At 34.4% G+C, this 6,000-nt stretch overlaps 1 protein-coding gene across 1 annotated transcript in view; it reads right to left on the reverse strand.

Annotated features, from left to right (window-relative positions):
• Positions 1–5,763, reverse strand: part of LOC118192357 (NACHT domain- and WD repeat-containing protein 1) — a 342,710-nt gene extending 336,947 nt beyond the window's left edge. Inside the window, exon 1 of the mRNA XM_085820425.1 lies at positions 5,572–5,763. The gene's annotated coding sequence lies outside the window, so the exon portion shown is untranslated. The remainder of the gene's footprint in view (positions 1–5,571) is intronic.
• Between the last annotated feature and the right edge of the window lie 237 nt (positions 5,764–6,000).

The raw sequence follows: 6,000 nt of genomic DNA on the forward strand, positions 1-6,000 counted from the left end.
GGTCCGTGAAAACGTTTTGATGGTCCGCAGAAAGATTGGGACATTATTTATATTTTTATGAAGATTCAGTTTAAAAAATGACGAGTAACAAAACCTATTATGGAAAATGGTTTCTACTTTTTTCTTAATTTTAGCAACTACTTTTAGCGAAATTCGTTCTGAATTAGCTACTTTTGCAGGTGTATCTAGCAACATTTGAAAGTGAGAGTTGGCATCCATGGTTATGCTGCTATTTTCAATAACAGCGAGAACTGGAATTCTCTTTCCTTTTGAATTACAAGCATATGTTATTTCTGTCGTTAATAACATAGTTTTTCTCCGTGTCAATAGTCATCTTGATGGATTTTTATGAGAACAATCAGCATTCTTGTTTATAAATGCATCACTGGAAGTTTCCGTTTTTATTTTATTTAACTGCTGATCGAACTCGATGCCGAGTAAGCGATGGTTATTATGTTTATAATAATTCAAAACTGGCGGCATAATACTGTCAGTTTATTGATATTGCTTTGCGTTTGCCAATTTGTTCTTACTTTTCTTGAAGTTCCTTTTCAGTGATATGGAAACGTGAAGCTTTCTCTACAAGACGGTAAGATTTTCGTTGTTTTCATGTTATTTTTCAATGTGAACGAAATATGTGTAGTTTGCTGATTATTACTGCATAAATGTATTTACCTTTTCTTTAACTCATATTAGTAGTCCGCCAAATATAAAATTATATATGTAGTGGTCCGTGAAGTTCTAAGGGATGGCGACCGCTGATTTAGGCAACGCACGAGGGGGAAACGACATCTGAAGCACTGCATAAACGAAAAGTTGTGCAGTGGACTTCTCATACGGAAAGCGCTTTGTAAAGTCGGAGTTTGCTCAGAATATCGTGTTATGCTTCGAATAATAAGAAGAAATGCTTACCAGTAAGTCTCTGAATTCGATAGAGGCAGGATCGTTGTTATCGAAAGCGTGGATTATCGTTCCATTATATCGCCCATCGCACTGGTCAACATCCAACCACTGTCATGCGAATATGGAATTAATGAGTTGCTGAGGGTCATACTGAATGACAAGCAGGATCTCCTATGACTAACGAAGGAGATGACAGACATATTGTGAGGTCAGACCTGCAAAATCGTACAACTACATCACGGACCCTTAGTCAGAAAATGGGTATGTTTGCAACACGTCTAGTATCCGCTCGTACGGTGCGTCGACGTTTCCAACTGCGCGGACTATCAGCACGACAAGCATTATTTCGGCTTCCCTTGACAATGCAGCATAGAGAAAGACTATCTGTTGCACCGAACGGCAAAGTTGGATACAGGAGTCTTTTCAGAATAGTCCCGATTCTTCGTGCAGTATTCTGATGGCCGTATACGTGTCTGGAGGTTCCGAGGAGAACACATTTCGCCTGCTTGCATTCGATATCGGCATAGGGCCGTACATTTGCTGTGATGGTTTGAGTAGCCATTGGGTACATGACACGCACATCTCTAGTTCGGATCAATGGTAATTTGAACGCAGATCGGTACATTTCTGACATCCTACGTCCCGTGGCTATGCCCTATCTTCGAGTCCTGCCAAACTCCGTCTTCCAACAAGATAATGCAAGACCACATGTTGCACATCGTGTTCTGACATTCTTCGATACACAGGGTATTCGATTGCTATCCTGATCTGCAACGTCTCCAGATCTGTCTCCATTGAAAACATCTGGTCATGGGTTACTGAGCGACTGTCCCTTTTCCAAAAGTGTGGCATAGACTTGAAGCAACAAGGAATGAGTTTCCCGTTTCTGTCATCTAAGCCTAGTTTGACACCATGCCTAACCAGATAACGGCTGTTTTAGATGCCAAGGGTGATAGCTGCTTCTACTAATTTCGCCCTACTGTAAACCCGCAATCTGCATACAAATTTAATCATTTTATCAAACTGTTTACGTACAATAAATATCTTTTTTTTATTTGCTTTACTTCATGGTGATGCAATTTTAATAGCCAGCAGTGTATTTTAAGGCTAAAATTGGCATGCTTGCATTTTATTAATTTCTTTAATAATAAATTTTAGGTTAATTAAGACACAATAACACGCCGAATAAGTACTAATTCAGAAGTCAAACAACAAAAATCAGCGTTAATTTTCAAAATTTTCATAGAACTAGTTTCGATGGTTTTACCGAACCACCATTCTCAGCTGCAAAACCGCAAATGAACAAGATAGGAAATAATGATTAGATAAGATAAGAAAGCCTGGACAAGAATAAGCAAATGGCGCCATCTGTTGGTGAAACCAGAACTAAAACATAATTTCTTTAAAGGCCAAAGAATATTTTTTTTTTGAATGTGAAATGCCTTTCACATTCAAAAAAATCTTTCTGTTTGAATGTGAAATGCCTTTCACATTCAAAAAAATCTTTCTGTTCTTGTTAACGATCCTAATTCCAATCCATCTTTGCCTTTGGCCTTTAAAGAAATTATGTTTTAGTTCTGGTTTCACCAACAGATGGCGCCACTTGCTTATTCTTGTCCAGGCTTTCTTATTTTATCTAATCATTATTTCTTATCTTGTTCATTTGCGGTTTTGCAGCTGAGGATGGTTGTTCGGTAAGACCATCGAAACTAGTCCTGTGAAAATTTTGAAAATTAACGCTGATTTTTGTTGTTGACTTCTGAATTAGTAAATTTTAGGTTAATTTCACTAATTTTCAAGTTAGATTCTCAAGTTAGTCATGGGTAATTTTTAGAATTTAAAAGCCGAGTTTCACTTTGAAGAAATATCCTAGTATATTTCTTCATATAGTAAGTAATAAGTTTCATATAGTAAGTAAACGTTGTTACTGAAACAATATTATTGACTTATCCATTTTCTTACTTAGCGGAAACGGGCTTTAGTCAAATCAATAATTTGAAACATGAAACAGGATAAATATTTTTGAAGGAGCGATTTAAGAATTGAGTAGAGCAGTTTTAGGAGAAATATTTAAAAAAATGCATTGTTTTCAATGAAACTAACTGGCTAATAACATATTTATCTTTTAACAAATTTAGCCAAAAAATATTCAGAAATTACGGCTGCATATTAATAAGTAATTTTAATTGTTTGTTACATGATTATATACGTCATGTCTCTGCGGACATGCAATTTTTAATAATCACTTAATAGCAAAAAAAAAAAAAAAAAAAAATAGGCTGTTATCACAGTATCAAAACGATAATGTTGTTTTTACTAATCTCATTTTGTCCGATGTAATAAGAACAAGATCACGAATAATTATCGTGACAAGGAATATAAGATTGCGTCTATCATTGGCCAGAGCTTTGAGAATTACACAGATGACACTACGACGGTTTGCTCAGTTTCGCCCCAATTCTGAGAAAAGCGGATTCGGGGAGGGGGCGAATCCTCTTCTCACATCCCTCTTCTCCTACCACCAATTCCTCAAGAGGATTTGCCACAAATCTTGGTAGACAAACATCCATGCCTTCTCCGGGATTCGAAGCCAGGCTCTTCGCTACGGCAGTCAGTATCGCAAACAACTTTCCTGTCGGCTTCAAAGCTATAATAAATTTCACAAATCCTAAAGTAAGAAAAATATAAGTCATAAATTATATTATTTTCCCCCCTTCTGCAGAAATTTAGCGTTTTGTGAAAATGACGTAACGAGGCGACCCACGCTGTTTGCATTTCTTCCAAATATATATTTCCAAATCCTCAAAAACAGAACAGAAAATACGCTTAACAAAATAAAAGCAAATTATTATTCAGTAACATGATGCATCAGAAACCTTTCTTTATGAATTACGCTAATATTATAAATGCTTATAAAAATTATTAATTATGTATTATAAATTGAATCAAAAAGATAATAGATTTTACCTTCTTGCTACCATAAAGTATACAACCATTTTTGCTGTCAATTTTTATCCGTTAAATATATTATTAAAAAAAATGACAGGGCGAAAGTCTGAATCTTAATGGTCGCCCAAAAGGGATCTTTTAAAATTTAATATGATTTATCAGTACAGATTATCAATAGAGATGGACCAAGTGGGCAAGCATTCTATAGGACATCTAAAGGAATATAGTATATTTAGATAAAGGATTCTCATTGGGGTCAGTACTGATCTCCTGGAATTGACGAAATTTTAAAATTGTTCAACGACGACCAATGGTTCAACTGGGGGTCAGCAGCCGGAAATGCATAGGCAAGATCTTATAAACCGTGTTTCTGACTAGCTGATCTAACTAGCTTTCTATATTGACTAGCTTTATATATGTATATAAATATGACTAGCTTCCTTTCTGGCGAAAACGTTCTGACACCAGTGTCTTCTTTTGAGTAAGTTGTCCATAAAAAGAGCAAGAAAAAATGACTTTTAACCATAAAAACTTAGCATTATTTACTCGCAAAGAGCTTTTTTATGGGAAACTGGCTCGTATACACGTTACACATGGGGAAAACCACCAAAATGCTCGTACAGCCAGCCCGTTCGCCTGGAATCGAGGTCAGGTCGAAACTACCAGTTTGCCTGGAATCGAGGGCAGCGATTATAAATCACTGAATCATAAAACTAGCAAAAAGACGATAGTAAATATATAATGTAGCTAAATAAATTGTAATGGACAGAATTGTGAAGTGATATATTTAATAAATTTGAGTTAATTAATTCATTGTCTATTTTAATTCCAATCTGGAGACCTTATTATAGATGCTTAGAAAGTGAAAACTAAATTATTTCCTCCCTTTTTAAATAATTGTAAATAAGCCGTCGTCATGAAAATATTTGATAAAATTTTCGTACACTAAAAAACAATGAAACGAAATTTAAGAGTCGCAGTAATTTAAAACTTAATTAATTAGACGTACTGTTTTTATAATACAATAATAATTTATTTATTAATAATTTTGCTTTTGGTAAATTCCTAGTTTTTATAAAATGAAAGTTTAAAAATTGGATTGAATTTCTAAAATAAAAATTAAGGTACGAGTTTTGAGGGAAAAAAGTGGAGGGAGAACAGTATAGAATATCTTATATTCTCGAATAAACTAATAATATGGATACAGAAGATGTTTTCATTAAAATCTAAAAACCTGCAATTAAATGAAGAGTGGAACAATATTGAAAGATTTTGTAATAACAAACAGCGTTTGTTTAAAACGCATGAAAAATGTTCTGTATCTGTTATCACAAAAAGCTGAATTTCTGTTACGCTAAAGTTTCAGCCAGACTGCCCAAGTGTGAGTAATTTAATATTTCATTAAAAATACCTTTTTATTGTGTCCCTCTCTCACTTTCTTTCTTTTTTAAATTACGTAGAAATTTTAGAAAGAATTGAATTCGAAATAAATGTAGAAAAAATTAAATTCGATGAAAAAGTTAAAAGAAATTTAAAGCTTACATATAAAAGAAGTAAAATTTAAAAGAAATTCGAAAATTTAAAAAGCATCCTAACACTTTATTTCCGGAAAATAATCGTAAAATGCATTTCATTCGCCGACCTTTGACCTTTAAAACCAAACATCAACAGCAAATTCTGAGCGCAAGGGTTGGAAGAGTGAAAGAAAATTTTACTCACTTTTTCTAGCTTGTATCCCCATAATTCCTCCTCTACCAAATAAAAGAAGAAAGGATGGTTACTAGAGAAACGGTTAGTCGAATTCACAAATGCAACGGATTTTTAAATCGTCTCAATATTTAGGATTAGAATATCCTGGGATAAAATCCCTCACAGAAGTTCGGGATCTCGCACTCATTCAGCATCAGCAGCTTTTGGTGGCAGAGATGCAGGGTTGCTGCAATGAAACAGCAAATCTTGAAATGATTTTAGCTACTACAGATCTCGCCAAATTCGCCAAGTGAAGGAAACTTAATTTTGCTCATGTCAGGCCGGAGCTGAATGAGGTGTTCATGCTTAAAAACAATATTTATGAAATTAAAATATTCTTACAGATTCCAGTTTTAATCGGTAGTAAAAAGAGTTTAGTTTTATTGCATGATATTTCCT

The sequence above is a fragment of the Stegodyphus dumicola genome, chromosome 7 (genome assembly GCF_044657685.1).
Source record: "Stegodyphus dumicola isolate Sdum_Otavi_A_Nest chromosome 7, ASM4465768v1".
NCBI classification, from domain to species: Eukaryota; Metazoa; Arthropoda; class Arachnida; order Araneae; family Eresidae; genus Stegodyphus; species Stegodyphus dumicola.